Source organism: Cetorhinus maximus, chromosome 4, assembly GCF_964194155.1.
Source record: "Cetorhinus maximus chromosome 4, sCetMax3.hap1.1, whole genome shotgun sequence".
Taxonomy (NCBI): Eukaryota; Metazoa; Chordata; class Chondrichthyes; order Lamniformes; family Cetorhinidae; genus Cetorhinus; species Cetorhinus maximus.
Window position 1 is genome coordinate 93,288,476 of NC_135882.1, and position 24,196 is coordinate 93,312,671.

Consider the following 24,196-nt stretch of genomic DNA (forward strand, 5'->3'; position numbering starts at 1 on the left):
GTGGAATCTGGACTTGTTATAAGAATGTTTGAAAAGGACTTTTAGGAGTTTACATCAATTATAAGGGGATCAATCGTAATTTTCTTGGAAAGTAAGAAATGTTGGTCTATGTGACCTGGTGGCCCTTGACCTAGAAGCAGTATCAACAGGAAATAAGTTAAGATACAGAAGCATGTATGGCCAGACATAAAGGAAAGCTCCAAACACAAAGAACTGCAGTAGCGGAAGAGAGAGAAGGCATACTTACAGGGGGCTGTGTGTGTAGAACAGTTTAAAATGGACAGAAAGCTGAAGACATAGAATTGGACAATTCTACGGTTATGCTTCAGTTCTGTCAGAACCAGAGCCAATCAGATTGTTTAATTAAGTTTATTAAAGAAATTGGATAAAGGAACCCCTGGGAAACCTGTGCATTAAAGACTGCCATGAACCTAGCTAAGGAGGTTATGCAGCAATGTGCTGTTTGGGTGATGATTGTCTCCGGCAACTCAGATACAGTGCAGCTCGTATTGTAGGTGAATTGAAGGCCAAATCCTTCACAAAAGGCTGTTCCAAAGGCTGAACTGGGAAGGCCATGAAATTACCCATGGTGTCACATTTGTGTGGGGAGTGATCTGAATGCTTGTCATCTTGTGAGATAATCTTTGTTGTATCTTCTATTCCATGTGTAGTTTATAATTCATACCAACCAAATTTGGCCAGTTAATTCATGTTTTATTTACACTGATTCTGATTTGTGTTCAAGTGAAAGCTTCTTACGAGTTACAAGATATATGTATTGTTGTTGCTGCACCTCAAAGGTTATTGCTCTAATGTTTAGATAAGTATAGCAAACAAAGGAATTCCCCATAAGGAAACTACTGTTGATAAATAAGCACTTTGTCTGAGTGAGGGGAGAACGTTTCCCAGGGCCTGATAAATCTTTTGTCTATCAGAGACAAGTCTACCTCTGTACATCATCAAAGGGGAAAAAACATTTTCAAAGCAACTATTGCAACTTCCAAATATAACTTTAAGTAATTTCTCTAAGTTGCAGGCAATCAAGCACTTCTGCTGATACCAACAATGGCTAGTAAATGGTATATTTCTTTAATCTTGACACTTACACTGGCTGCTATGGCCCAGCTACACCAACTCCATGAATTACATGCATTTCAATGCAATTTCACTTAAAGGGATACTGTAAAGAAAGCTTCTATATCAGACTATAAATTATATTGCAAGGAAAAGCATGCTGTACATGGACTCTAATTTGCAGTTAATCAAAATGCCATTATGTTATTTTTACGATGCTACAATACAGCCTAATGGAATTCTATATCGATCCCTGTCCTTTGTGAAAGGAGCTTTCCTTATGCAAAAACGATAGTCTTGGTACAAAGATTCTTAACATCTATGACAGGATTGCTAACAGTGTTCCTGGATCTGATTACATATCAAGATATGCAAATCTGGATACTCTCATAAGTTATTATTCAGAAAACACTGAGGAGTTTACTAATTTTGTAGCTCAGCATTCTCCAGCCAAATCAATCACTCCAGCTGATATAAAGCAAGCTGCACAGGTTCTAACATGCAGGCAATTATGCCCTGCAACAAAACAATGGAAGAAGTTGAAAGATGCCCATCAGCATCAATGGCTGATTCATTGTGAGGATGGTATCATTCTACACAATAAGCATGTAGTCATCCCATTGGAGCTACAACAGTGAGTGATAACTCTCATCTGTAGATAAATGATGTCTTACAATAATGCTAAGCAACTTTTCCACATAAAATTTGTCATTGAATATTTGAGAGAAATAACTGCAAATGACTTTCAATGACATGGGTAAATTAATACTACATACTGCTAAAGGTAATCTATTTTTTGTATCACATGTAGGTCAAATGGGTTATTTGCTCGCCAAACTCAATGTGAGCAAAAATTTCCAAGCACTGGAAAAGCTACAGTAAAGCAGTCAGGAAAACTTAGTAATCCTATATGGTGAGCAACTAGCTTTCTAACTTCCGTAGAGCTATTTTGTTGCTCAGACAGATGAAGCTATGTGGGGTGCATCTGTGGATCTGTAAGTTATTGACTCATTCCAGATAGACAGCCCAGAGCATATAACCCACACAAATTAATCACATACATGGCTTCTGAAATTGTCTTTGATTCCACCACAACCCCCGTCCCCCCAAAGATTATCCGTAAACTTCTCATTACTATTTTTGAACTATTCATGCTAAAATGTCAACCATGTCTATAAAGTGGTAACATGGTCACGCAAGCGCTGTCCAGTTGAATACACCACAATGTAAAAAACATTGTTCAGACAATGCTTTCGACTTCTAAGTAGGCCTTGTGAGGCCTGAATCCTCAGGAACTGCAGAAGAGACAGGAATCGTGTAGATCCAATTGTCAACGGGTGCCTGACTTTGATCAGCCAATATCTCTTGCTCTTCTTCACCATGCACTGTGACTAACTTTCAGGTTCACCCTCAACTTCACGATTTACATCCTTCAAGATAAGTATGAATGTTATTCTTGTGCTTAGCAGGATACTGTGAGGTCAAACCGCTGTCCCATACTCCATCAACTTTCCCCCACAAAATGATGTTAGGAATAGCTTCCTTAAAAGGAGTTATATTCCTGACACAGATAAATAGCTCAGATATGTTGAAAGTACAGAAAGCAGCAACATTGTCAAACACGTGCATATCTTCAAGGGCATAACATCTTAAAAATTGAAGATGCATATTGTTATGATCCCCATAGAGATTGATAAACAGATTCAAACTTCCAGTTATTAGCTGAAAGAATGATACAAAATGTTATGTTCTAAAACCTTTACTGTAACAAATGAATAACAACACCATGTCTAAACACTGTTTTCTTTTTCTCAGGCAACTTACACTTTAAACTACAGAAAGTAATCTTCACCTTTTATCCTTATCATTTATCGCACTCTCCATAGAACTGCAATCCTTCTAGCAAACAGTTCACAGTTGCTTCCAGCTTCCAATGGGTTTTTGTATTCCTGTTCCACTGTGTAGTAACTTTGAGTGACCATCCCCAAGCACCTTCTTCAGTTTTCAGAATGTTTCTTAACAGCAGTAAAGCCTGTTCCAATGATTTTTCTTCTCCCTGGCTGTGTCAGGATGAATCTCCCACAATCCTTAGATGGCTGCAGGATGCATTTCTTTGACAAGTGACTGTCTCCCCCCTGCAGCTGGCTGTGGTAGCTCACAAAGCCAAGCAGCCTCTTCTCTCAATCTGCTGACCATAATGAACTGCCATCTGCCTGAGGTGTTCATTGATTTGTGGGGAAGCCTGTAGCCTGATCTCAAATATGGCCTCCTCTTCTCTCCTCCATGGCAACATGAAACACATTAACCATGCATTCAGGTAGAAATGCTAATTAGCTATCCTTGGCTCCAACTTCCTTTCATCTTAGAAGTAAATGGACAGTTTACAGCACAGCTGTTTACAACCCAGCACCTTCAACAACTTTCTGGGACTTTGGGAGACTCAGAGACAACTCATTGTAAACTCAGAGACTGCTGCCATTGTCTCCAAGAGTAAATGCCCTTGATAAGATGGTGGTGAGCCACCTTCTTGAATACAGCTGAGTGGCTTACTAGTGCATTTCAGAGGACAGTTAAGAGTCAATCACATTGCTGTTGGTCTAGTGTCACATGTAGGCCACACCCAAGGAGGCTGTCCTGGGAAGGAAGGCAGACTATCCGGGACATGTTAGGAGGCTGCCGTGAGAAGGAAGACAGGTCATCTGAGGTATGTTTGGTGGGTGTCCTGGGAAGGATGACAGACTATGCAGTGCTTGTTTGGAGGCTGCCCCAGGAAGGGAACCAGACTACCCTGGGCTTTTTAGAAGGGTTTATGAGCAAAGAAGCCAGACTATACTGAGCTTCTTTAGAAGGGTGTCTGGGGAAGGAATCCAGACTACCATGGGCATGTTAGAAAATAAGCATGTCATTCATGTCTTGGTCCAATTGTGGGGTTGTGGAAGGCCTCTCTGGGCAGTGAGCATTGTAGAGTAATTTGTCTAAAGAGCGTGGTCCATGAGTTTGTAAATTTGGTCCTAGGGGTTGAAAGGACAGTATTGGGACTCAAAGGAAACAGTCACAGTCAGAGGAAGGAGTTCAATCCAGGTGGGTGGAGTGCTAGGCTCATGGAAGGGGATAGTGGATGGCCTCATTGTAGGGGGTGGGGTGGCATGGAAAGTCTGAGTACAGGTGGTCTTGTGGTCAGGAGGGGTCTGGGTCAGGAGGGGCAAGGGCACATTGACAGTGAAGGGACTGGGGTAGAGAGCAGGAATGTGAACATAAATGATAATTGGGTACAGCGTAACAGGGGGAAACTGAATGAAGACGGAGGTGAATGAGAAGTTGGTGATTGTGGAGGAGGATTGGGGGATCTTGGTGGGTAGCCAAGGTGCTTGACACGCTGCAAACTTCACACACAATATGTTGAAAATCTCAAGATTGTGTCATCAAACTATCATATTTTTCATAACATTAGTGGGGGATATTATAAAGTAGACTTATGTTTGTGTGTGTGGATGGTTCTGTCTGCGTGGCTGATTTAATTAAATTAGAGACAGGTAGACTGCAAGGTTGAAGTTATCAAAAGAGTTGGGTGTATAAGGGTATGTGAAATGCTAATGAGTGGACTAGGATAAAGTCTCAGTAGATAGGGTGTGAATGAAATTTGCATTTTAAGATAAGTCGGGAGGTGTTTAGTTTTCAAAGGGACATGGTAGGATGTTTACAACCAACAAGATAAATAAGCAGGCTATTACATTGATTTTTCCCAAAAGTGCTGACCATAATGACAACATAAGAGATTTTTTATTATAGGAAAAGTAAATTCCAAAGACATATGGGAACAATGGGATTTACAAATCAGGGAAAGAAAAATATAGTTAAAGGAGGATGAAAGGCTGTATGTGGGGTGGCCGTGTAACATCTGAAAGGTACACCCTGTGAAACAGACTTGGGGGAAAGCCTCTAGCCACTTTGCAGAAGTCTGTTGTTCCAGTAATCAAAGTTGTGTTGAAAGCCTTTGGAATTTCATTGTCGAGCAGGTGCTTGCTGGATTGTCTATATAAATTTAAAATCTATTTTGGACCGTTGCTTTAAAGGGGTGTGTAGTTGTGAGTCTGATTAACTAGGAATTTTGGAAATTGTTATAATATGAAGTAACTGTGTAATTGTAATCTTATGTATGTGTTTTATTGGTTTCTTTTGTTAATAAATGTTTTAATTTAATTTTTAAAATTTCTAAAGCTGTTAGTGGACTCATTACTTCTGAATTCAGTGCACAAATCTTCTTGTAATAAGGTATAACCCTGGTTGGTTTACAAAAAGTAACTAAGGGTCAGCAACAGAATTGGCAGATAAGTTGCACTTAGGTTTAATCACAGGGGCAAAGAAAGTGGGCACAATTGATGTTATAGCACAGCGTTTGAAATTGGAAGGGATACTTGAAACTAGTGAGCCAAGGCTGGAGGTAGCAAGAATTCAGTTACAAATGAAGAAGCTTGAACTTGAACAAGCAGTGGAAATAAAAAAAACTTGAATTAGAAGAAAAGGAAATCAGAAAAGAGAGAGCATTTCAAAGGGAAATGGAAATGAGAAAACATGACCTTTAGAGGAAGAAGTTAGCAATGGAGGAAAGAGAAACTGAAAGAGAAAGGGAATACCAGCTTAAAAAGCCATAAGCTAAAAAAGAGATCTCAGATGCTGAGGAAGGTGCTGATGTAGAAATGACCACTTTCAACTTAAAACCTAGTGGGGAAGTATTTAAGTTTGTACAGGCTCTTCCAATGTTTGAGGTAAGGGGTGTAGAGGCATTCTTTATTTTGTTTGAGAAGACTGCTAAGCAGATGAAATAGCCAAAAGAAAACTAGACTTTGCTTTTACTGTCTAGGTTGGTAGGTAGAACTCATGAGTTAAATGGTGAATTGGTGAATTCCTGCAGTGCATCGTGTAGATGGTATACACTGCTGCTACTGTGCGTCGATGGTGGAGGGAGTGAATGTTTGTGGATGTGGTGCCAATCAAGTGGGCTGCTTTGTCCTGGATGGCATCAAGCTCCTTGCGTGTTGTGAGAGCTGCACTCATCCAGGCAAGTGAGGAATATTCCATCACACTCCTGACTTGTGCCTTGTAGATGGCGGACAGGCTTTGAGGAGTCAGGAAGTGAGTTACTCATCGCAGGATTCCTAGCCTCTGACCTGCTCTTGTAGACATAGTATTTATAGGGCTAGCCCAGTTCATTTTCTGGTCAATGGTAACCCACGGAATCTTGATAGTGGCGGATTCAGCGAAGGTAATGCCATTGAACATCAAGGGGCAATGGTTGAATTCTCCTTTGTTAGAGATGGTCATTGCCTGAAAATTGTATGGCACGAATGTTGCTTGCCACTTGCCAGTCCAGGCCTGGATATTGTCCAGGTCCTGCTGCATTTGGATATGGACTGCTTCAGTATCTGGGGAGTCGCAAATGGTGCTGAATATTGTGTAATCATCAGCAAACATCCCTACTTCTGACCTTATGATGGAAGGAAGGTCCTTGATGAAGCAGTGAAAGATGATTGAGCCGAGGACACTAGCCTGAGGAACTCCTGGAGCTGAGATAACTGGCCTCCAACAACCACAACCTGTGCTAGGTATGACTCCAACTAACGGAGAGTTTTCCCCCTGATTCCCATTGACTCCAGTTTTGCTAGGGTTCCTTGATGCCATGCTCTGTCAAATGCGGCCCTGATGTCAAGGGTAGTCACTCTCACCTCACCTCAGGAGTTCAGCTCTTTTGTCCATGTTTGAACCAAGGCTATAATGAGGCCAGGAGCTGAGTGGCCCTGGCAGAACCCAAACTGGGTGTCAGTGTGCAGATTATTGCTAAAGTGCCGCTTGATAGCACTGTTGATGAACCCTTCCATTACTTTACCGATGATGGAGAGTAGAGTGATAGGGCAGTAATTGGCCGGGTTGGATTTGTCCTGCTTTTTGTGTACAGGACATACCTGAGCAATTTTCCACATAGCGGGGTAGGTGCCAGTGTTGTAGCTGTACTGGAACAGCTTGGTTAAGGGTGCAGCAAGTTCTGGAGCACAATTCTTCAGTGCTATTGCCGGAATATTGTCAGGGCCCATAGCCTTTGCAGTATCCAGTGCCTTCAGCCATTTCTTGATATCATGTGGAGTGAATTGAATTGGCTGAAGACTGGCATCAATGATGCTGGGGAACTCCGGAGGAGGCCAAGATGGATCATCCACTTGGCACTTCTGGCTGAAGATTGCAGCAAATGGTTCATCCTTTTATTTGCACTGATGTGCTGGGCCCCTCCATCATTGAGGATGGGGATATTTGCGGAGCCTCCTCCTCCAGTGAGTTGTTTAATTATCCACCACCATTCATGACTGGATGTGGCAGACAACAGAGCTTAGTTCTGATCCATTGGTTGTGGGATCACTTACCCCTGTCTATCACTTGCTGCTTATGCTGTTTGGCATGCAAGTAGTCCTGTGTTGTAGCTTCACCATTTTTAGGTATACCTGGTGCTGCTCCTGGCATGCCCTCCTGCAGTCTTTATTGAACTAGGGTTGATCCCCTGGCTGATGGTAATGGTAGAGTGAGGGATATGCTATCCATGAGGTCACAGATTGTGTTTAAGTACAATTCTGCTGTTGCGGATGGCCCACAGCACCTCATGGATGCCCAGTCATAAGTTGCTAGATCTGTTCGAAATCTATCCCATTTAGCACGGTGGTAATGCCACACAACATGATGCAGGGTATCCTCAATGTGAAGGCGGGACTTCATCTCCACAAGGACTGTGTGGTGGTCAGTCCTACGGATACTATCATGGGAAGATGTAACTGTGGCAGGCAGGTTGGTGAGGATGAGGTCAAGTATGTTTTTCCCTCTTCTTGGTTCCCTCACCACCTGCCGCAGACCCAGTCTAGCAGTTATGTCCTTTAGGACTCAGCGAGCTCCATCAGTAGTGGTGCTATCGAGCCACTCTTGGTGACGGATATTGAAGTCCCCCACCCAGAGTACATTCTGCACCCTTGCCACCCTCAATGCTTCCTCCAAGTGGTTTTCAACATGGAGGAGCACTGATTCATCAGCTGAGGAAGGGCGGTACGTGGTAATCAGCAGGAGGTTTCCTTGCCCATCTTTGACCTGATGCCATGAGACTTCATGGGGTCCGGAGTTGAGGACTCCCAGGGCAACTCCCTTCTAACTGCATACCACTGTGCCGCCACCTCTGCTGGGTCTATCCTACCAGTGGGACAGGACATATCCAGGGATGATGATGGTGGTATCTGGAGCATTATCTGTAAGATATGATTCCGTGAGGATGACTGTGTCAGGCTGTTGCTTGACTAGTCTGTGAGACAGTTCTCCCAATTTTGGCACTAGCCCCCAGATGTTAGTAAGGGGGAATTTACAGGGTCAAGAGGGCTCCGATTGCCGTTGTCGTTTCCATGCCTAGATCAATGCCAGGAGGTCCGTCTGGCATCATTCCTTTTTTGTGACTTTGTAGCGGTTTGTTTCAACTGAGTGGCTTGCTAGGACATTTCAGAAGGCTTTTATTTGTCAACCACACTGGGTCTGGAGTCATGTGTAATCCAGACCAGATTTTCTTCCCTAAAGAGCATTAGTGAACCAGATGGGTTTTTACAACAATCGACATGGTCATCATCAGACTTTTAATTCCAGATTTTTATTGAATTCAAATGCCACCATCTGCCATGGCAGGATTCATACCTGGGTCCCCAGAGCATTACTCTGGGTCTCTGGATTACTAGTCCAGGAACAATACCACTACACCATCGCCAGCCCCTGAAACAGTTGTTTATACAAACCACAATCCTTTAAAATTTCTGGACAAATTTTGAGACTGAAGTGCTAGACTATTCAGATGGAGTTTATTCCTGCAACTGTTTAATTTACGGAAAATACATGTGGCTGGACAAGAAAATCTAACTGCAGGTGTATTGTCGAGAGTTTAAAGTTCAAAATATATTGGACATTTAAAACGTGGACACTGGACTGAGATGACCTCTGTTGATACAAAGGATGTGTATGGATTGTTTTGTCAATGCATGCATCTGGTAATGTAATAGTTTGTATATATAGATAAGTAGAGTAAGTAATGTAAGATAGATTGAGAAAATTAAGCCGTCTTTTAAAATTATGACGGTTCATTTCTCCATAAGGATGGAAGTGTAATAAAATTATCATATTTTTCATAATATTAGTGGGGGATATTATAAAGTAGGCTTATATTTGTGTGTGTGTGTGGATGGTTCTATCTGTGTGGCTGATTTATTTAAATTAGAGACAGGTCGACTGCAAGGTTGAAATTATCAAAAGAGTTAGGTGTTAAAGGGCATGTGAAATGCTAACGAGTGAACTAGGGTGATTGAAATTTTAAGATAAGTGGAGAGGTGTTTGGTTTTCAACGAGACATGGTAGGATGTTTACAACTAATAGATAAATAAGCAGGTTATTATATTGATTTTTCCCAAAAGTGCTGACCATAATGACAACATAAGAGATTTTTATATTATGGGAAAAGTAAGTTCCAAAGACATATGGGAACAATGGGTTACAAAGCAAGGAAAGAAAAATATATTTAAAGAAGGGTGGAAGGCTTTGTGTAGGGTGGCTGTATAATATTTGAAAGGTACGCCCTGTGAAACAGATTTTGGGGGGAAGCCTCTAGACGCTTTTCAGAAGTTTGCTGTTCAAGTAACCAAAGTTGTGTTAAAAGCCTTTGGAATTCCACTGTCAAATAGCTGCTTGTGGTAATCTTGCTGGATTTTCTGTACAAATTTAAAATCTATTTTGGACTGTTGCCTTAAAGGGGGTATGTAGTTGGCAGTCTGGTTAACTAGGAATTTTGGGAATTGTTATAATACGAAGTAACCATGTAATTGTAATCTTATGTATGTGTTTTATTATTTTATTTTGTTAATAAATGTTTTAATTTAATTTTTAAAACATCTAGAGATGTTAGTGGACTCATGAATTCAGTGCACAAATCTTCTCATAATAAATACAAATTGCAAAACTGTTGTGATAGCTAGACCAAGTTTCCCTTGTGGGTTTGGTCAGCCTGGCAAATATCACCTGCCATATCATAACAATTGTTATGCAGTTCGTAAAACCTCTCAAGCATTCAACATGGGAGGAGTCTCTTTCTGGATAGGAGGTGTTAATCCCTCGGTTTTTGGGCAAAGTGAAGGGACACCCTATTAATTATTGGTCCACTCCATGGAGTACCGGTCTCAGCTGAGTACTGCTCTCGAAGTTCCAACGCTCAAAAACCAGCATTGCTCCATGACAAATGGGCCACATTCCAATGAGAACCCTTCAAGATCTAGAGCTGCCGTTCATTCCGTGTGATTTTCCATCTGCTTGTGTTAGAGGCAGGGGTGAAGTGAGGGAGGGAGGGAAGGAGGGAGGTGGATGCCTCCAAGGACACAGGTGTATTTTTTTTATCCATTCATGGGATGTGGCGTTGCTGGCCAGGCCAGCATTTATTGCCCATCCCTAATTGCCCTTGAGAAGGTGATGGTGAGCTGTCTTCTTGAACCGCTGCAGTCCCTGTGGTGTAGGTATACCCACAGTGCTGTTAGGGAGGGAGTTCCAGGAATTTGACCAAGCAGGAACGGCGATATATTTCTAAGTCAGGATAGTGAGTGGCTTGGAGGAGGATTTCTAGGTGGTGATGTTCCCATCTGTCTGCTGCCCTTGACCTTCTAGATGGCAGTGGTCGTAGGTTTGGAGGGTGCTGTCTAAGGGGGCTTGGTGAGTTAGTGCAGTGCATCTTGTAGATGGTACACACTGCTGCTACTATGTGTTAGTGGTGGTGAGAGTGAGTGTTTGTAGATGGGTACCAATCAACCGAGCTGCTTTGTCCTGGATGGTGTCAAGTTTCTTGAGTGTTGTTGGTGGACAGCAGCAAAGTCCCAACTCCGAACCTCGAACCATAAATGGTCAAGTCTGACAAGGATTCATGTGGTAAGTCTTTCTCTGGTGCCAAGGCAATGGTCTCTCTATAGAGTCTCAACGGTACTGGAGGCAAGCTGAATAGTGTCTGAGGGATGGCTCTTGTACATGGCTGTCATCACCCAGTCAATGCGTCATGTCTCCATGCACAGTCATGTATGAATGGGAGGAATACTCATCTCTGGTCCTCCAGGATGTCCTTCACATGGAAGGGGTGGGGTAGGGATGCAATGTCTAGGCAGAAGCCAGACACAAGGCTTAGCACTGGCTTGGTGGCTCAGAGATGAAGGCTAATCTGCAAAGAATATGCCCATCAATCGATTATTGCAATTCATTCACAGATCCACTGAGGCCTAGCTGATGCAGACTCCAGGCAAGGCTGCCTTTCTATTGTCTCTCATCCAGGTGAGGAGGAGGAATTAGTGCAGGTTAGCCTAGGGCCAGGAGGAACAATGATCAGAGCACCAAGAGGCAGCGGGACCTCAAGAAGTTCAATGTGTTAGCGAACAGGGGCCAGTGCAACAGCGAGCCTTGGCCCAACCTTGGGTACAATGCAGGCAGTGCAGCTATCTACAGATGAGTGAAAAACAATGCCAGATGTCCCGGAATGTGCTTGCTCACATCTGTCAGCTTCTCCATGAGGACCTGTGGCCACGAGGACTTGGAGGGAATCCTATGCTGGTGGTGTTAAAGGTCACGACTGCCTAAACTTTCTTTGCCAGTGGCTCCTTCCAGGGTTCCATTGGGGACCTGTGCTGCATCTTCCAGTCAGTGACACACAAGTGCACCCGGAACCTGACAGATGCCCTGTGCAGGAGAATGCAGTAATTTATCAAACTCTACCTGGATCCCCAAAGTAAGGCTGCAAGGTTGCTGGGTTTTGCAGCAATTGCAAGTTTCCCACAAGTGCAAGGATCTGTTGGGGCCTTGAGAACTCCGTGGCATCAGCCAATCAGATTCAACATGATTTTGAACACAAGCTCCTTCAAATTTATCAAATATCATCTCAACTTTCTCTACTCTAAGGAGGAAAACCTCAGCTTCTCAATCTATCCACATAACTGAGGTTCCTCATCCATGGAACCATTCTCATGAATCTTTTCTGCACCCTCACTAAAGCCTTCACACCCTTCTTAAAGCGTGGTGCTCAGATTAGGGTCCAACACTCTAGTTGTGCTCAAACCAGAGTTTTTTTAAAGGTTCATTGTAGCTTCCTTGTTTTTATACTCTATGCCTTTAGCCCAGAATCCTGTAGCCTTATTAACCACTTTTTCAATCTGCCCTGCCACCTTCAACAATTTGTGCATATATACCCACAACGTCTCACTGCTCCTGCACCCTTTTTAGAATTATGCCCTTTATTTTATATTGCCTCTCCTCATTCTTCCTACCTAAATGTACCACTTCACACTTTCTGCATTAAATTTCATCTGCCGTGTGTCAGCCCTTTCCACCTGCCTGGTTATGTCCTGTTGAAGTCTATCACTATCCTCCTTACAGTTCACAATACTTCTGAGTTTTGTGTCATTTGCAAATTTTGAAATTGTGCCCTGCACGCCCAAATCTAGGTCATTAATAAATATTAAAAAGAGCAGTGGTCCCTGTTATGTAGACGCCAACCAATTTCCCATGCTCTTCAATTACTGAGGTGCCTCAGAGCACTATTTGACACTTGCACATCACCAGCTAATGAGATCTGACCACTAAGGTAGTTCAGAGCTCTGCAGTGATTGGATGAATAATGCAATTGCAACACCCTGCCACCTGTTCGATGATGGATAATAAAGTTTGAAAATTTAAGCGAATTAAAAGAAATAATACCAAAAAAGGTGACAAACTGAAAGAAACATGCCCTTCCCCCAAACTGTCAGTAGCACTATCCACATGCCCATAAATATAGCAACTCTAAAATCACATTTCCTTTAAGCATTAGTGTCAGAATATTAACATTATATTTGACAACGCAGTTAGCTTATTGTGTAATTTCTTTATCTTTGAGGTGCTGCTTGGTTGAATTTTAAAAATCTGTTCTAGATTTTCTGAAGCACGAACACTTCAGATCAAATTTTGAGGAGGTCAATCGGCAGACAAGTGTGATTCTTAAGAGCTGACATCATGTGGCACACACCAGTAACAACTTCCTACAATGCAGCCTGGCAGCAGCCTTTCCTGTTATGGCAGTCTTGTAAAGTCAAGTAGAAATCTGTTATTGCTTATATAAATGTCTCAACAAACATAGGAAATTAAATTGAAGCTGTCGCAGCTGATAATTTTCAGCATATAAACACGCCACAGATTCTTGAAATCCCAAAAGGAAAAAAATCTTTTACAAGATAATATATGCAGAAGCATCACAAAATTGAGAAATGTACTACGTCTGCACATTGGAAGGCTTCCAAAAAGTAAGATATGCCATACAATTAATCAGTTATTCTTATTATAATATTATAATGCATTATCAGACATTATTACTTACAGTTCTAATTATAGGATTAACCAGATTTTTCAATTCTTATTTGATCACTTGAGTTGATAATGACAGGATTATAATACAACGTCAGTTTGGTTCAGCTGTGAGTAGATGGTTATGTGTTCAAGTTCCAGCCTGGAATTTAGATTCATATTTGAACCTAATACTTTGTTGCAGTGCTGTCTTTCTGATGAGGGCCTGTCTGTCTTTCTTGTGGATGCTTAAGATCTCATCATGTTTACTGAATAAATAGCAGAGCTTGCTCAATGTCTGGACCAACATGCCTCCCCAACCTGCACCATTAAAAACAAGTTAATATATCATTTATCTCATTTGTTATTTGTGGAGCCTTGCTGTGTACTACCGACACCAACAGCTGTGCTAGAATTTTCTGTAGCAGAGCACAGGACTGCATCTCCCATTAGCTAGATTTACACCTTTCAGCTATTTTGTCCACAAAGTTGCTGAAAATGTCAGTCAATGATTGCACAATGAGGGAAACAGGGCATCTGGGACAACATGAGTGAACAGGACAACAAACATGGTATCTCCTTAACTAATTTTTTTTTCTTCTTTCATGGGATGTGGGCGTCACTGGCTGGGCCAGCATTTATTATCCATCCCTAATTGCCTTGAGAAGATGGTGGTGAGCTGCCTTCTTGAACCTGCTGTGCATCTTCACACTGCAGGTACACACTGCTGCCACTGTGCATCGGTGGTAGAGGGAATGGATGTTGAAGGTGTTGGATGGGGTATCAATCAAGAGGGCTGATTTGTCCTAGATAGTGTCGAGTTTCTTGAGTGCTGTTGGAGCTGCACTCATCCAGGCAAGTGGAGAATACTCTCCATCACATTCCTGTGCCTTGTAGATTCTGGACAAGCTTTGGGGAGTCAGGAGGTGAGTTACCCTCCGCAGTATGTCCAGCCTCTGACCTGCTCTTGTAGTGACAGAATTTATATGGCTGGTCCAGTTCAGTTTCTGGTCAATGGTAACCCCCAGGTTGTTGATAGTGGGGGAGTCAGCGATGGTAATACCATCGAATGTCAAGGGGAGATGGTTGAATTCTGTCTTTTGGAGATGGCCATTGCCTGGCACTTGTGTGGCATGAATGTCACTAGTCAACCCAAGCCTGAATGTTGCCCAGGTCGTGCTGTATATGGGCACGGATTGTTTCAGTATCTGAGGAATCATGAATGTTGCTGAACATTATGCAATCATCAGTGAACATTCCCACTTCTGATCTTATGATGGAAGGAAGGTCATTGGTGAAGCAGCTGAAGATGGTTGGGCCTCGGACACCACCCTGAGCAACTCCTGCAGTGATGCCCCAGAACTGAGATGATTGACCTCCAACAACCACAACCATCTTTTTTTGTGCTAGGTCTGACTCCAACCAGTGTAGAGTCAGTTTTCCCCTGATCCCCACTGACTTCAGTTTTGCTAGGGGTCCTGATGCCACACTCGGCCAAATGCTGTCTTGCTGTCAAAGGCAGTCACTCTCACCTCACCTCATGAGTTCAGCTCTTTTCTCCATATTTGGACTAAGGTTGTAATGTGGCGAGGAGCTGAGTGGCCCTGGCGGAACCCAAACTGAGTGTCAGTGATTAGGCTATTGCTGAGTAAGTGCTGCTAGATAGCACTGTCGATGACCCCTTCCATCACTTTGCTGATGATCGAGAGTAAGCTGATGGGACGGTAATTGGTTGGGTTGGATTTGTCCTGGTTTTTGTGGACGGGACATACCTGGGCAGCTTTCCATATTTCCAGGTAGATGCCAGTTTTGTAGCTGTACTGGAAAAGCTTTGGCTAGGCATGGCTAGTTCTGGAGCACAACTCTTCAGTACTATTGCTAGAATGTTGAGATTTAAGGATTGGGAAATAAACTCATGAAGGACTGAGAAGGAGAGAGTGAGATGAATGGAAAGTCAAATCAGCCAGAGAAAGAGAAATGGAAAGAAGATTAAATTGAGACAAAAAGAGGAAAAATAAGGAAAAAATGTAAAATATAAAATTTAACATTTTTTAAATCTCCCTGAAAATTCAAAACCTAAAGGAATTGGATCCCACACTTGTAATAATTGATTTTTAGTACCAGAGAGATTGATTGGCAGTAATGCTACACTGTTAAAAGAGTATTAACGCCAATAATTATTAGCCGTAAATGTTGGTAGTGGTTTAATTTCTAACTGTTGTGCAAATACGGCAACTTCATGATATTCTATACGAATGTCATTGGGAGTGCAGTTTCACAAAGCAACTCGTAGAGCAACTTGTGAATATTCACATTTAATCTTCCATCTGCCCCTTGCCTGAAGTTGCTGCGACATTTACTCATAAATAACAGCAAGTGCCATCAATCTCAACATTATTTTGACAGCAAATTTTGCAGAACTCTGAAACATCACCATCACATAGTAAAGGTGTTTCCCAATCTTAATGGGAGCAGTGTACTTTAATTCACTCATATAGCCAGTAGCATCACTGCTATTGCTGCTAAGCGATAAACAGTTTATTTTAGAATGACTGTTATCCTGCTAGGGCCACCATTAATAAGAATTAACTGAGAGAAGTGCCCACCTGCAACCTGACCAGGTATCCTTAGCATCATATCAAGCAGAAAAATGAATTATATATGCCAACCTAGAAATAACCAGTGAAACTGACTAAAATTTCAAAGAAGATAACACAGCCATTGTATAGTTTCAAAACCATCTTAAACATAGATTTTCTGACATGGGATAACATGCAATATGTGAAACTGCAGTGGGAGATGGGCTACCCATAACTAAAGCTGCTAGTATACCTAATGATCACTCAATTTTGTTGCATAAGAAAAAACCTAAGGTAAAGACAAAATGCAATTTGCAGCAGTGGTACTGAAGGGGTCCTAAAGTTCCAAAGGCTCAATTTCTGGAAGGTCTTGCAACATGGTCGCTCAGATTTTTTTTTGATACTTTATTTGGTGAATTTTGCACCATTTTGAAACACTTCATTATTTTACGTTTCAAAAATGATATGTCCCCAAAGGGTAAGAGATATTTTAAATAATACAATTAAATCACAGTTTATCTCCCCGGGAATCAAATCCCAGTTGCACCACATCTTTTTGTGAACTGAAGCCTTTGACAATACCAATAATAAGGTCAGGCATAAAGGAACATCCAGTGGGGGAGTGGGCTGGTGGGTGGGGGTAGAATGGAGATTTTATAGAGGGTAGTCTCATTTACCTATTCTGAACAATTAATTGATCATTTTAATTTACTTCAAGAGGAATAAGATTGAATCAACATAGTTGAAACAAAATCTAAGAACAGTTCAAATGAATGGCTACACTCAATCACTGATCTGTATTTTCCTCTTTTAGATGCTGATCAAACTGCTGTGCTGGTCAAGTACAATTTGCATGATATAACCCTGTTAATTTAGAAAAATGCTCAAGTTTCTTTACAGAAGGGAAGAACAGGAACAAACCCAACCATAGGGAAAAGGTTGGGGAAGTGAATGAAAACTTGGTCAAATAAAAAATTTTAAGGCTTTAAAAGACGGATAGAAAGTTGCATTTGGGGCAGTTGGGTAGGGGGGTGGTGGCGAGAAGGGGAGGTAGTGGTTAAATTCAGAGGTCCTTTAAAGACTTGGGTCATTGTGGCAAAGGTTCTGCCACTAATGATATTGTGAAGGCAGATGTGATGCACAGAGCAAGAAGAACAAAGGGAACAGAATAGGATGTAAGGCTCAAAGAGTTGGCAAATGGAACATGGGGTGAGCCCATGGAGGAATTTGATGGTAATAATGGGTTAACACCCCCATAAATGAAAAATACTTGCATTTATATAGCACCTTTCACAACCTTAGGATGTTCCAAAGCATATTACAGCTAATGAAGTACTCTTGAGGTGTACTCGCTGTTTTACTGTAATTCTTTTCACAGGATGTGGGCTTCGCTGACTAGGCCAGCATTTATTGCCCACCCCTAAGTACCCTTGAGAAGGTGGTGGTGAGCTGCCTTCTTGAACTGCTCCAGTCCCTGTTAGTGCTGCTAGGGAGGGAGTTCCAGGATTTGACCCAGCAACAGTGAAGGAATGGCGATATAGTTTCAAGTTAGGGTGGTGTGTGACTTGGAGAGGACATGTGGTGTTCCCATGCATTTGCTGCCTTTGTCCTTCCAGGTGGTAGCGGTCACAAGTTTGGAAGGTGCTGTAAATGGAGCCTTGGTGAGTTGCTGCAGTGCCTCTTGTAGATGATCCAAACTGTTGCCACTGTGCATTGGTTGTGGAGGGAGTGAATGTTTAAGGTGGTTGATGTGATGTCAATCAAGTGGACTGCTTTGTCCTGGATGGTCAAGCTTCTTCAGTGTTGGTAGAGCGGCACTCATCCAGGCAAGTGAAGAGTATGCCATCACACTCCTTACTTGTGCCTAGTAGATGGTGGACAAGCTTTGAGGAGTCTGAAGATGAGTTACTCACCTCAGAATTCCCAGCCTCTGACCAGCTCTTGTAGCAACAGTATATACATGGCTGGTCCAGTTCAGTCCTAGTCAATGGTAACCTTCAGTATGTTGATAGTGGGGGATTCAGCAATGGTAATGCTTTTGAATGTTAAGGGGAGTTGGTTAGATTTTCTCTTGTTGGAGATGGTCATTGCCTGGCACTTGTGTCTTGCGAAAGTTACTTGCCGCTTATCAACACAAGCCTGAATGCTTTTTTTAAATCTACACCACATGGACTGCAATTGTTCAGGAAGATGGCTCACCATCAGCTACTCAAGGGCAATTCGGGATGGACAATAATTTCTGGCCTAGTCAGTGAAGTCCATAACCTGTTAGAGCAAAAATTTAAAAATCCATTCAGGCTTCTGTCTTCTCCTCTTGTTACTTGTTTAATTGTCCACCACCATTCACAACTGGATGCGACAGAACTGCAGAGCTTAAATCTCATCTGTTGGTTGTGGGATTGCTGAGCTTAATTTGCTGCATGCTTACCTTGTTTGGCATGCAAGTAGACCTGCATTGTAACTTCTCCAGGTTGATACCTCATTTCCAGGTGCACCTGGTGCTGCTCCTGGCATGCCTTCCTGCACTCCTCATTGAACCGGAGTTGATCCCCAACTTGATGGTAATGGTAGGGTGGGGGATATGCCAAATCATGAAGTTACAGATTGTGGTTGAGTACAATTCTGCATTTGCTGATGGATGCCCGGTTTTGATTTGGTAGATCTATTCGAAATCTATCCCATTTAATACGGTAAAGTGCCACACAACGGAGGGGGGGTGGGGGGGGGGAATTCTTGGTGATAGACATTGAAGTCCCCACCCATAGCGCATTCTGTACCCTTGCCACCCTCAAGTGCTTCTTCCAAGTGGTGTTCAATATGGAGAAGCACTGGCTCATCAGCTGAGGGAGGGCAGTATGTGGTAATCAGCAGAAGGTTTCCTTGTCCATGTTTAACCTGATGCCATGAGATTTCATAGGGTCCAGAGTCAATGTTGAGGGCACCCAGAGCAACTCCCTCCCAACTGTAGACCAATGTGGAACCATCTCTGGTTGGTCTGTCCTGTCAGTGGGACAGGACATATCCAGGGATGGTGATGGTGATGTCTGGGACATTGGGTGGGAATTTCTGATCCCAAGGCAAAGTCAATGGGCCTTTTGCTGGTCCATCAAATTTTTCGTCCTGCAGCAGGCGGGACCGGAAAATTTAGGTCATTGTCTGTAAGGTATGATTCCATGGGTATGACTATGTCAGACTATTGCTTGACTCACCTGTGAGACAGCTCTCTCAATTTTGGCACTAGCCCCCAGAAGTTCGTAAGGAGAACTTTGCAGCGTCGACAGGGCTGTGTTTGCCGTTGTTGTTTCCGGTGCCTAGGTCAATGCCGGATGGTCCGTCTGATTTCATTCCTTATTGTAACTTAGGAAATGCGGCAGCTAATTTACACACAGCATGCTCCCACAAACAGCGATGGAATAATGAACATATGAACAAGGAGGAGGAGTATGCCATTCAATCCCTCAAGCTTGCTCCGCCATTTAATAAGATCATGGCTGATCTGATAGTAACGTGAAATCTGCATCCCACCTACCTCCAGTAACCTATTACCCCCTTGCTTACCAAGTGTAATCTTATTGTGTTATGTTGGTTGAGGGACAAATATTGGCCAGGACACCAAGATAACTCCCCTGCTCTTCTCTGAAATAGCATCATAACATCTTTTACATCCACATTGATAGTGTGGACTGGGCCACAATTTAACACTTCATCCAAAAGACAACCATGCAATATGCTCTGAATACTGCACTGGAATGTCAGCCTAGATTTTCAACTCCTGGAATGAAATATGAACACATAACCTACTGCTCAGAGGTGGGAAGCACTACCAACTGAGATACAGCAGAGACCTACATTGCATAATTAGAATAACAGACAAGACAACGTCATACAGATGCATTAACTTTCTATCCAGAATTACTATAAACAGTAGTTTCAAGCCTATATTACATCTAAATTCATCAAAAAGGTTTATTTTATAGTGGACACAAAACTCACTAGTCGCTGTAATCACTAAAATAATCAAAAACATGATTTGCAGAAACAGTGCTTACGGCACTAAACCTTATGCTATCTGATAGATCTTCTGTCTTGAAGGTGCAAACTATTACATGCTTAGGGAGGATTTTAATGGGCCTGATGGGGATTTCACCCATCAGTTGGAGAACTGGTGGAGAACAGGGTTTGCTGGACAGTCTTCAGGAGGTAAGTGGGATGCTGTGCAGCTCCCATTTAAACCCTGAGCCACCACTAAATTGTGGTGTGCTCAGGAATAATTGGTGTAATTGGCTCACTAATGAGCCTAATTGACATTCTGCCACTGGCAGGCAGGTTTCCTGCATTGGGGAGGTGTCAGCTGTGGCTCAGTTCATAGCACCCTCGCCTTTGAATCAGAGGGTTGTGGGTTCATGTCCCACTCCCGGAAACCAAGAACTGTGATTGTACTCGAAAGAGTTGCAATCTGTGACTGTTGATAACTCGAAAGAGTTTCCTGCATTGGGCCCTTCCCGCCCCCAACTTAATTGGGGACAGTCTTAACAATGCTGGGAAACCTGGGAATGCAGGTATTTCCACCCAATTGTCACGGTCTACATACCATCATGCCAGCTCCAGTGGGCTCAATAAAATTTGCCCTTACTGCTCATTAATGCCACTCCTCATTTCGTCACGGATGCTGATTGGCTCACAAAGATGAGCCAATCAGCACACAAGCTTAGATCCTGGTTTCCATACATTAACAGAAGGGTCTCCACCATAAACATGTCCTTCCAACACTAACATGCGTTTATGTGGTGGTGGTGGTGGAAATTAATCTCTGTTGGTTGGCAAAACTGCAGTAGAGAACCCATTTACACCAGAGGGAATGGAAAAGAAAATCGGGCAGACATAATATAGACTGCTGTTTAACTATTGCCAGTTCTGTCCTTTCATCGAAGATTAATTTCACTCTCAGTGAAAGTGGTGGGGGAACGTGAAGAAGTTACAGAAAGTGATATTTTTAAGACAATTTTTAAAGATGCAGGAACTAGAGAGGTGCAGGGCTATAGGGAGGGAATTAGAATCATATATCACAGTGCAGAAGGAGGCCATTTAGCCCATCGAGCCTGTCCCACCTCTCTACAAGAACAATTCCCACTCCCGGCCCTTCCCCCTATCTCTCCAACCTTTTGCATTCAGGTGCTTATCCAATTCCGTTAAGTCACACTCTCAGGTAATGTATTCCATATCCTGACCACTTGCTGCGTAAAAAAAAGTTGCTTTTGATTCTTTTGCCATTAACTTTAAATCTGTGCCCTCTGGTTCTAGATCCGCCCACCAATGGGAAAAATTTCTCTCAATGGACTCCATCTCTTTCAAATCTCTTCTAAACCATCTTATCTCTGAGGACAACACCCCAGTTTCTCCAATCAATCCACGTAACTGAAATCCTTCATCCTTGGAGCCATTCTCTTAAATCTTTTCTGCAACCTCTCTACATCCTTCACATCCTTCATCACAGTCCTGGTAGAGACGCAGTCCTGTCTTCACATTGAGTATGCCCCCCCGGTTGTGTGACACTTCACCGTACTAAATGGGATAGATTTCGAATAGATCTACCAACACAAAGCTGGGCATCCATGAAGTGCTGTGGAATTCAATTGAGGTGCTTCCAGAATTGGACATAATACTCCAGTTGATGCTGAACGTTTTCATCATAACTTCTTTGTTTTTGTGCTCTATTTATAAAGCGCAGAAATCTTAATGCTGTTATTGGTGGGGCGAAAAGGAATAGGAGCCAGAGAGCCAAAGTCAGAGCCCAAATAATGTAGGAGGACATGTGAGCCTGAAGGAAATTGCAGAGGTGGGTTTAGGTGAGGCCATGGAGGGATATGAAGATGAAGAAAAGATTTTAAATTCAATGCATTAGAGGGTATGAAGCCAGTATATGTCAATAGGCACAGGAACAATAGTAAAGTGAGACAGGGTACAGGCGGCTGAGATTTGGACAAGCCAGAGTTTATGGAAGATGGCAAGGAAGCTGCTGGAGAAATTGAAATATAGAGGTGTCAGAAATATGGAAAGATGCCTTCAGCCCCAACAGGACTGAAGGAAAGGTTAAGGTGGGTGATATTGTAGAGGTGGAAGCAAGAAATCTTGGTAATTAATGAAATACAGGGTATTAAACTCAGTTTAGTGTTGAACAGAACAGCAAGGTTTTGCATAGCTTGATTCAGCCTGAACAAATAGCTGAGAAGTGGGATAGAATCAGCAGCATGGGAGCAAGGTGTGAGCAATTAGAGGAATGGTAGTGGCACTCTGTTTCTGGTACTTGGCTACTTCCATTTGATTCACTTCTTGCACTCCTTCGAATTGTGTTTCTCTTTAATAACTCCTCTGCTTTTTTAAGGCACAATCGGTTTGTCCCATTCCTTCCAAAGGGGATGTGAACTCCGTACATTCCTAGGGTGGACTCGAAATTTTGTTTTCCATGTTTTGTTGTCTGCCATGTTCTTGCTGGACGTATATGTTTCACAAATGGAAGCTTCATATCCACTTGTTTCACAATTTCAGCCAAACACTTGTTTTCTCTTTTATTTTCAAATCATTTTGCAAGTTTATGATTCTTTTCTTTCAGCTCAATTTTTTTTCTTCTAATTATTTGTGCTTCAGTGTCAGGTTTATATTTTCTAGTCTGTCTCTGGCGAAGTCTGAACTTATTTCAGTTTTGCAATTGTGCAATTCATGGCTTCAATATTTGCTCACAGTTTGGAAAGTGCTATGCTTTTCCTTTCAATTACTCTTTCCCATTCAATTGCTTCTTCAACTCTTCAGTCTGTTTCTTGTAGCTTTCGGCTTCCTCCTGGAATATAGAACATTGCTAAGTATTATCTGCCAACTGGTTCTTTGCTTTACTCAAAGTAACATTTAATTAATTTCCGTTCACTTCATAATTTTCCGGAAGAATAAATTTGGGCCTAAGGGCTTCTTGTAACATGGGAAGGTCTTTCAACAGACTTTCCTTTTCTTTGCGAAGCTCGCTTGCTTCGTCTTGAACTTTCCTGTAGTTTGGAGTAATCTCCTCAAGTTTCTTCTGCTGTGCTTCCACTCTGCTGTTTAAGACAGTCTTCATCTCTTCATGTTGCTGAATGGTTACACATTCCTTTTGCATTTGATCTTGAAGGATGATCCACTGTTCTTTCAACTGTTTATTTTCTAGTTTAGCTTTTGCCAGCTCACTCTGGTCTTCAGTGCATTGTTTGGTTGCCACATAATTCCAATGCAGCTTCTTCTGAAGTAATATTCAACATCCTTTGTAGTTCCTCATGTCGTTCCATGGCTACATATTGATTCTTCAAGGAGTCTTTCAGGGTCGCAACTTCTTTGCATGCCTTTTCTGCTGGCTGTTTTGCCTGGCTGTACATCTGGTTGAGTTTTTCCAACTCCTGCTTTGATTTGCCAACGGTGGAATTAAGGGTCTTATTTCCTCCTGATACCTTTGTGTCATCTCTGAAATGTGTTCATATCTCGAACAGCTTGGTTCATAGAAGGCTTCAGTTCATCATACATTTTCAAAGGTGTACACTCAGCTTGAATCTTGCATTTCAAATCTTCCAGTTCAGCTCTGATGTGAACATTTTCTTATAGAGCAGCTTAATTTACTTTTTGCATGTTTTGCTTCTTTTGAATTACCTCAGATAGCCTTCCTTCATTCATAGCCATCTGCTCACTCTGCACTCCCTGGCTCTGGGATCTTTTGGCTTTCTCTCTCTGGGGTTTTCCATCGCCCTTGCTCTGAAGTATTTTGTTGCCCTCGGTAGAGTTGACCTCTCTCTGGGATCTCTTCCAATTGTCTATCCATGGCTGTTTTCTTTTCATGTAGTTACAGCTTTAAATTTTGTTACTTCTTTAAGGCTGTCAATGCAGTAACCATTGTTTTCATTTCAGGTTGTCCCTGCAGCTGCCAGTTTCACTATATGTGATTTTGCCACACTTTTTTGATCTTGGCAGGCTCTTCAGTGATCATGCACCTTTTTCCTTTCCAAACCTCCCTTCAAAGAAAATACTGATTTCTTCCTTGGGCACCAAATATTGACCTGAAGGCAACTCTCCCTTGCCCTTCGTTTACTCTACAGGCCCATTGCGCCCCAAATGTCCCATGTTCCCAG